The following is a 10,000-nucleotide window of genomic DNA, read 5'->3' as shown; positions in this document are numbered from 1 at the left end:
GTTGGAGGATCAACCTGGGGTGTTCTACAAAACGGTCTCCAGAGCTGCATCAAACGATGGGAGAAATGCATAACTCTGGGTGATTCCTATGTAGAGAAAGACTAATAACTGTGCCAAGTTTCGTTGCTCTACTGCTATGGAAAGTGGGTCAGGGGCATTACTTATTGCACGCCCTTCGTAAATCAAGAGTCTTAAAAATGATAACATAAGAAAAACCTTAAAAAATCATAACTGATTATTTGATTATACTAGTGTTTATATGTGTCAAAATTTCTGCAAAGTAGAAGTATACCAGGTGGTCGCTCAGCGTTGCCCGGTCGTAAGATACATAAATTTATACAGATTACATATTTATTATTAGAGAGACAATTCTCTATCGATTATTATATTGAATCATCTATATAGTAGTGAAATAAAAACTAAAAAAACTATATATATAGATATATATATATTTGGTGCCGTCAGCTAGAATCGAAAGTAAAACATACAACTTTCCACCCTTATTCCTTAGCCTCTGAGCCATGCCTATATATATATATATATATATATATATATATATATATATATATATATATATATATAAGTATAATATATATATTTATATATGTATATATATAATATATATATTATATATAATATATATATATTTATATATGTATATATATATAATATATATATTATATATAATATATATATATATATTTATATATGTATATATATAATATATATATAATATATATATGTATATATATATATATATTATATATATATAATATATATGATATATATAATAGCCTAATTTCCGATTCCAAACCGATTCTTTTAATTGTTTTTTGTTTGACAATAAAAATGAACCAAGCACAAATTGTTTTTTTTTTTTATCAGAAGTTGTAGGTGTGTCAGAAATTTTGTGAAAAATATTGAATAATTCCACCCCGTCTTTTCCAGCTTATAACTCCTCGAAAAAATGTAATTCAAGCCCTAATTTTTTTTTTTTCAATTAAAGGAGCAAGGATCAAGGTTTCATTAAAAAAAAAAACAAACAACGTGTTTTTTTTTTGTTTTTTTTTTAAAGGGTTTTAAACTTCGAACTTTACAGGTAAATTTCTAAAAAACACTACTTTTTTGTTTTAAATTTGAATATATTATTTACTGATCTTTTATCTTCAATTTGTGATGTATAACACTTTGGTGAGTAAATTAATTATTTACTTTTTAATAGATATTTCAAAATGGGAGGCGTGAATTAATTCGACCCCCTGTCTTTCCAAGCTTATAACTACTCGAAAAATGTAATTTAAGCCCTAATGTTTTTTTCAATTAAAGGAGCAAGGAACAAGGGTTCATTTAATAAAAACAAAAGAAAAAACAACGTGTTTAAAAAAAAAAGGTTTTAAACTTCGGACTTTACAGGTAAATTTCTAAAAAACACTACTTTTTTGTTTTAAATTTGAATATATTATTTATTGATCTTTTATCTTCACTTTGTGATATATAAAACTTTGGTGAGTAAATTAATTATTTACTTTTTAATAGACACTTGAAAATGGGGGGGGCGTGAATTAAAAAAAAACGTTTGTCTAAAATATTATATTCCGTTTATTGGAAAGAGCATAAAATTTCACATTGACCCTGAAAATATCGTAAAAATGGAATCAATAGAAAAATTTTGATAGATCTTTAAATTTTAAAAATTGAAAAATACTGAGCTCGTAAAATTCAATTTATTTCATTACTGTTTAAAAAAAATATTTCTTTTACTTTTAAAACAACTTTAATAGGTTATTTTGGAAGTATAATCCATAAAGAAAATAAACAACCCACTTTTAAAGGAGAAATTACGAGTTTTTTTTTCATATTTTATTCGCAGTTTCGTGTTAGGGGTGTCAAAAATTCCTACAAAAATTCTGATACACCTACAGAAGTTGTTCATTTATAGCATAAAACTGAGAAGGGCCACAGAATGGGCCATAAATCCCATTTTAGATTTAACATTGATTCACAACGTTTAATTTCTTTTATTTATTGGTTATATGTATATATATTAGTAGTTGGACGATTAATCGGAATCGGAGTCGTTAATCGTAAGAATCGTGTATTTGGGGGGGGTCGGAATCGCATCGTTAAAAAATACCTTAGATTTACGATGCTTTCATTACGATTCTTCTTATATATTTAAGTTAAACTGGTTGTTAATGCTCTCAAAAATTTATGATAAAAACGTCATAGAACTTTTTATAACATATTTAATATATAATATTTAATATGATGTACAAGAATTTTATTAACTACTTTAAAGGTAATCTTTATTTACTTTAATGAGTTTCGAAATTTCTTTGAATTTTTTTCTTTCTTTAAATTAAAAAAAAATTTTACTTTTAGCTTTACTTGCTTTTATATTTCACCATTCCGTTTTTTAGTAATAAATGCTTCTCTACATTAAAAACCAACCTTGTGTCTAACTCTGCCGTCGTGGAGAGGCAAGTAAATAGGAAGTAATATGGCGGCTGAAAAACGTTTTTCAACCACCATAAAAGTTGTGGTGAATAATACATAGCTTACCTGAGTGTAGCTGCCGGAGGTGAGGATGATCTTCCAACAATCAAGAAGAACAATAGCCTTGTGGTTATTTATACTAATAGAGTAAGGTAATTGTTATAAAAACCTTCCTCCTTTGTGAAGAGTCACTTATTCCTTTAGGTTTATGTTACTGTGGTTACAAGACCTGAGAAGAAGGTTGCAAAGAAGATTGTATTTTTTTTGCAACCTCACTTCAGGTTAGCTACTCTCAGTTATATGACTTTTTTTTCCAACAATTTGCGAAAAAATGGTACAGCAGTTCAACACAATTTCTAACAGAACTTTGAATCATTAGTAACAGCAATTAGTGACAATTCTGGAAATTGTTCGATTACCCGTACAAGGATATGGAGACCTCTGATACTTCAACTGTGGCAGATTCCAGGGAGTGACACCGTAATCAGATTTCCATTCTGAAGATGAAAATCAAGGGTAGGCTTCGTTTGTCCCGTGGCACAGAGATTACTCCTGCTATATTTTCTGTATTCTACAGGGAAATTTTGGAATATATCAACGAAGTTGAAATCTCCATCTGCAAGTTGCAACTTTCCTGTGTCTCTAAAGAGGAGCGAGAGCTTATGGAGTCCGATTGGCTCAGTTACCAGCTGAATTTACTGAAAGAATTAGAAGATCTCTCTCTCCTGTTACATGCTCCAGAGGCTAGTGGCTATTCGGAGCGACCTTCCCTTCCTTATACGCCTGGACCTTCTATGGATAGAGCTCATTCATCATTCACTGTTAGACTTCCTCAAGTTTAAATCACTGGACCAACGTTCAGTGGTCGTGAAATGGAAAACGATAGAATGAGTTTTTACAATTTCTTATCTCGATTTAAAAATTGTGCAGCAGGCATGGCAAATGACGCAGAAAAATTAAACTTTTTAAAATGCTCTCTGTCTGGGAGACCTCTGCTGCTGATTAATCACTTAAGTTGCATTAATACAAATTATCAGCAAGCACTGGCAGTATTAAAACGAGAATATTTAGATGTTATCATCCCTTCATGGCCTTCCTTTACATGCCATTCTCCTCTCGCAGGGTCCATTTTTTTTCACTTCTGCAATGACTTCTTGTATCATGAGAAGCACTTTTTGATCAACTGCATCTTCCCAACTGTCTGTCCCAGTCTACCTTTTAATAAAACTGCACACAGTTCGCAGCCATCCAGCTATTGGGTAGTAGCCAACCAGCTTTCCACATATAGAGAAAAGCTCTCTCTTGGCTAGGTCAACCTTGGCTTCAGGGATCTCATTTCCTCGCCCAAACATCAATTTTCCTGCCTTATTGTTCTGTAGTCGAAATCCCAAAGCCATTCCGTTTTCCAGTGACTCAGGCGGTTTTGTCATCAGTCCATATACTTTGATATGCTCTCTCACCCTTTCTGCAGTCACCTCCGTTTCGTCCACTAGTACATCGTCGATGTAAGAGCAGGTGCCTCTCTTCACTGCATCGTCTTTGGCCAACAGTCTTAAGAACTGCCGTCATTATCTTTGGTGCGGAGTTCAGACCAAATCCTAATCTGGTCAGATAATAAACTTGACCTTTGTACTCTACCAATTGATATTTCCACAATTTCTCATCCACATGAAGTTGGAGGTAGGCTGACTTCAGGTTCACAATTTTAGTTGCCTGCTTCATCCTCCTCCATTTCCTTACGACTTCTTCACACACGTCGATTCTGTCCTTTGTGTGACAAGCGACAAACTTGTTCAGCTCACGGAAATCCAACGCTGGCCTAACTTTCCTCTTAATAGGTTGGACCACAGCCATGAGTGGCAAAATTCCTTCGACTTTCCCTGACCACAGCATTAATATTCCTTCATCTATCCATCTCTCAACTTCTTTTTTAAACTGCGGCTCTGCAGCTCCTTTCAGTGTGCTTTTGTAGCAGCTGACCCGATTTATCAATACAGGTGGCTCCGCAGTCCATTGCCATTCTACCATCCATTTTTCGCCATCTAAGCAGGCTCGAAAGTCATCATCCTCAATCAGACACGGTCGGGGTTTCGACGGTTGGTTGGTATCATCCACCACTCTAACGTTGCTGGTTCCATTCCAAGAGTTGGCGATGCTCGTAGTAATGAGTGTTGTTGTACATCCAGTATCAACAAGAGCTCTAGCCCTCTTTCCATTGATTGTGATCACTAACTGTGGCAACAAACTCTCATACGCCTGTTCAGTATAAAAGAGGTGACTACTGCCGCAATAGCACCCCTTTACTCGTTTCCCGGAAGTGAAGGGCAATCCCTGCTAATGTGCCCTACTTGGCCACACCGAAAACAGATAATGTCTGGCCGTGGCTCCCTACAGTCTCTCATCAGGTGTGGTCCTTGACATCGAAAGCATTTACCGGTAAATCCATGGCCTTGCTCCTTTCTGTTTGCCACAGCAGCCGCGACTTCCCACAGCTCACCGGACTGTTTCGCCAAAACTCTAGCATGCCTTAGAATCTCCTCCACCTCCATGGTTTCAATATCAGTAAGTCGTTGCAGTTCCATCGAGATGCGATCGGGGAAACCAGTTACAAGCGCCAGCTTTACAGTCTTCTCAAGGCTGCATCCCCCATATATAGCCAATCCTGCTAGTCACCTTATCTCTGTCATGTACACGTCCACAGACTCCCCAGTCCAGGTGACTCTTTTGAGCTTGTTGTAAGCCTCAAACGCGCTCTCGGAAAATGCGGTCTTTAACCGGTTTTCGATGCTCTCAGCAATGGCCTGATCCATCTCTCCCATTTCTAGATAGACAGCTAGAGCACTTCCTTCCAAATACATAGGTATTAACGTGGCTACATCCTCGATCTGCTGCAGCCTTGCCACCAACTTCAGCTTGTTAAGCCACGCAACCACATCACCTTCTCCAGTAAATGGCCTCAGGATATCGCTGGTCAATCTTACTCGGTCACCCATTTTTGTCACTGCGCCGAAATAGCTTGACGTTAAATTTGAACTCCAAAATTCAACTCCAAAATCTAACTCCAAAATCCAACTCCAAAATCTAACTCCAAAATTCAACTGTTCTCTTCTCACTGCACTTTCCACACTGACCGCACGATGCATGAGATAAGGTTCTTTACTTTTAACCACAGCTACGTCTCGCGAAGTTTATCCTATGAGGTGAACGTCAATTAAGCTTTAAAGAAAAGACAAAGGAAATAGCATGCAATACTAACAGGACTTAAATGAATAACAAAGAGATACTTTAAGAACATGAAAGCACTAACATTTATTAGGGAAAAAAGATCACAGAGGGTTGGGAGAAAGGAAAACAGCAAAGCTGCAAAGTTCAATTACCAAAATAGACTCAAGTTCAAATATTCACCAGTTCGACTGTAAAGTAGCTGCCTAGAATTGTCCTTCAGGCAAGCACAAACCTTAATTTAACAAACGAGAGAGAAATCAGAAATTAGAGGTTTTGAAAGGTATAGAAACTTATTGCGTGGTTATCGTTCAATGATCATCTTTTTTTCTTTAAATGTGTATCTTATATGCATATATCCTCTTCGCCTTTTCTGAAGACACGTAATCCTTTAACTATTTCAAAGTTCATTTTCGACGAAGGAATTAATCCGAATACAAGCACTGATTAGGTAAAATCCTTAGTCTGTAAAAAACTCTTTATAGCGCCATGACAACCATAATTCAACTTTCATCTCGACTGCTTCGTAGATGATATTTAAATTGCCACACATGCCTCGCTTTCCACAATCAGATTCTAACTTGAAAAAGATCGATTTTCTCTTTCTCTTCGCATTACCAAGGAACTACAGCTTGGTCACCTTTTTGGAGCATCTTCCTTGAACACTCCAGCATACCTTCATTATTCGTTCATCTGAATAATGAAATGCATTTCCATTTTAAAGACTGGTATTGTCTGAGCTCCTCGAGAATTTCATAACGACGTGTTACGTGCATCAGTTCTTGTCTGAAACTGGTTGTTCGCTCTTTAATTTCTTATCAAAAAAAGGTGGTAAGATCCCTTAGCTAATCAAACGTCATGACGGATGGTATGATCTTAAGTCATCAGTAGCAGCTTCTTAATGCAATACAAAAATAAAAAAAAACAAGAAAGGAAAGGAAAGAAGGAAAGAGATAAAGAAGAAAAGAAATTAAATTTCTGACACTCTCCCGAACAAAAAAAGAAAAAGAAAAAAGGTGAGGATATTCCAATTAATACCAGAGATAATCAGGATCTCTTTTTTTAACTGCTCTCTTATCTCTAACAGGCCTAGACTGAGCCTCTCTAACCGATTCAACAACATTTTCATCTTCCGGCAAATCATCACTTCGATCTGCAGGAGGGGCTTGGTAAGAATGTGTAATAGTAAGTTCCAACGGGAACAAGTGTTTTATTGCATGCTCTTGCAACATATCACCCCTTTTAATCAAGGCTGATCTAACCAAACCGTTGGAACCTTGGGTCAGTTTCATCACCCTGCCCAAATTCCAATGAGGTCTAGACTTAAATCCTTTTATCAACACGACATCATTCACTATTGTCAAAGTCAGCCCAGTACAAATCACCAGATAGCTCCCTCAAACTCATCAAGTACTGTTCATACCACATAGATCTGAATTTATGCGAAAAGGAATCTCGGTATTTTAACCTATCAATTAAATCTGATCTACTAGGAGGTTCAATGGAAGACATATCTTCCTCGAAATTTAGAAACCCAGCATTTCTCTGATATGGACGCAAGAATGTATTGGGAGTGATAGCTTCCAGGCTATTATCATCAGAACACTGATAAGACAACAGTCGATCGTTAATAGAATGAATGTCTGACAACACAGTCAGCAACTGATAATAGTCTAACCTACTTCTTCCCACAACCTTGAATAAACAATTCTTCACCGTTTTGATCATTCTCTCCCACACAGCACTGAACCATGCAGAATACAAAGGGATTGCATGATGCCTTATGCTACACGCATCGAGATCTTCTCTAAATTCATCCAGCAACAATACTCTCTTCACTAAATCACAACCCACGACAAAAGATAAAGCATTGTCGGAGTAGATGTGCGTAGGCACACCATACAAATTAAAGAATCTAAAAAAGGCCAGTACCACTGGGTAGTTAAACATATCTGGCAACAATTCCAGATGAACTGACCTTACATTGAGACATGTAAAGACAAGTATATACATTTTTTTGATAGTTTCACCCTCACTCACCCACAGATGACCTGTGAAGTCAATATCCGCATGTACAAAGGGTTTGACTAAGTTTACTCGGTGCTTGGGTAAATTGGTGATCTTAGGATATTTAAAGGACAGTGAGTTGTATCTTTTGCACGTGGCACAATCAGTCAGCCTACCTTTTGGAATCCAAAATCCAGCATTGCGCAACCCATCAAGAGTCGCAGCAACACCCTTGCATTTTACATGAAAAGCTCTTATAAACAAGGTAGTGACATGACTAGACTTGGGCAACAATACCGGATGTTTCAACTCATCCGAAAATAGAAACAACCATCAATTCGTCCGTGACAGTGAATTATATCCTTTTCATCCAAAAATAGATTGTATCTAGCTACCAGTCCAGGCACATTTTTTCCACTCGGGTTCAGCAAGAAATTCCTCTCTTCCCCAAAGAACTGGTTCTGCACTAACAAGATTAAGTACAACTTGGCCCTAACTAGAGGGTCACTACTCTTATCTCTTCTCAGCTTGGCTAAGAATTTAAAAACCATAGCTAGAATCCCGATAACCCTAGAGAGAATGGAGAATCTCTCCAACCTTATAACCGGCAACACATTAGCTCCCACTGTAGAAAATGTGTAAGGAAAGTCCTTTAAAAGTACTGCACCCTCTGTAGATGTGTAATGTTGCAGCAATGTAAAGCAATTCAATAACCAGTAAACACCGGTTCTGCATGGAATCCAACTAGCAAGGTACCTAGACGGACGCGAACGGTTACTCAGAACGGACCCAACAATCGGTTACTCAGAATGGTCCCAACAACGGTAAGATATGCTCACACCCACACGGCACGAGAAGCAACAGCAACATGATTCCTGACCAAGTCAATCATCGCTCTCCCAACATCTTTCAATCACCCACTTTTATGGCCGTTGCAGGCCGGCTAACTTTGCATATTGCGAGAATTCATGTGACTTTGCGAGATATCATCCTTTACAAAAGACGGCGGCCGCCATCTTGATCTTTCTTTCTCTATTTTCGGTCGGCGATGCCGAGCCGACCCCGAGGTAAGTCTTTCCTTTTCGTCCGTCTCTCTTATGCACCCACACAACACACAAACACGCGGGCACTTGTCTCCTGGATGCACATTACACTCCCCCCTGATCTGATGATCACATAGGGAGCATTGGGGGGGGGGCCTTTTAGTGCGTGTGCTTCTGTGAAGAGGTACATTCACTGGTTCAGATTCGGGCTCTGGATCTGGTTCCGCCTCATCAAACGAAGTATCACTATCAGTCTCTGGAGGGGGCTCACTGAATCCGTGTATCGGCAGCTCATCACTGGACGCTTCACTGCTTTCTTCTGTAGTTGTGTGACGCGCCTCGGTAGCTGGGCGAAGATCTCGCACATGTCGTGTTGTTCCATCGACCAACACGGACTGCTGGCTAATCACTCCGGATATTTGTCCTCGTTTAAACTTGTCAATGTACCGATTTCCTGGGGGCCGCACCCACACTGGATCTCCCACTTCATATCTGTTACATGTTCCCTTGTCGGCTGGCTGCGTAGTGTTGATTCCCTTCACTCCGACTCGGTATGTGTAAATAGCATTCGCAGGTGCAGTTGAAGGAGACGTCCCATCCTTTGGCGTAATGTTATACCAATATGTGGCTTCCGTAATAGTACATCACTTCCTGGCAGCAATTCTCTTGATGCTGCGATGGCTTCTTTCAGCAATGCCATTTCCTGACGGCACATGCGCACATCGCAACCGTAGTCGGACGCCCCACTCATCTAACAACTGCCGGACTTGCTGGCTACAAAACGCTGCATCATTGTCAGTCAGGAGCTCTTCCAGCGCACCTTGCTCAGAAAAAATGGATGATAGGTGGCGAACAACATTTGCCTAATCCTGTCTGGTCATCTGCCGCCACACCGCAAATCTCGTAGGCCCGCAATCAATGAGAGTTAGAAAGGGCTTGCCACTGTAATGGGTGATATCCATGGCCAGCCGCTGCCACACACCCTCAACTTCCAATCGACCCTTCTGCCATCTTGGTCACTGCTGGGTATACGCGCCTCACAAAATAAAGGGTCCTCTTGATACCCGGATGTCCGCTCTGTGCATGAATTTTTTGTATTTCACATGGGTCGATTGCAACTGCACAAGATCGAGCAGTAATCTCCATTCCTATCTTCGCGGCTTCATACCATTTGTGAGGTACTCGGGTCAGTTGGTCAGCACGATTACAATGTGATGGCACCAGAGTGACGC

The sequence above is a fragment of the Euprymna scolopes genome, chromosome 9 (assembly GCF_053919585.1).
Source record: "Euprymna scolopes isolate OS-2025 chromosome 9, ASM5391958v1, whole genome shotgun sequence".
In the NCBI taxonomy this organism is placed as follows: Eukaryota; Metazoa; Mollusca; class Cephalopoda; order Sepiida; family Sepiolidae; genus Euprymna; species Euprymna scolopes.
Note: the sequence above shows the minus strand (reverse complement) of the source record.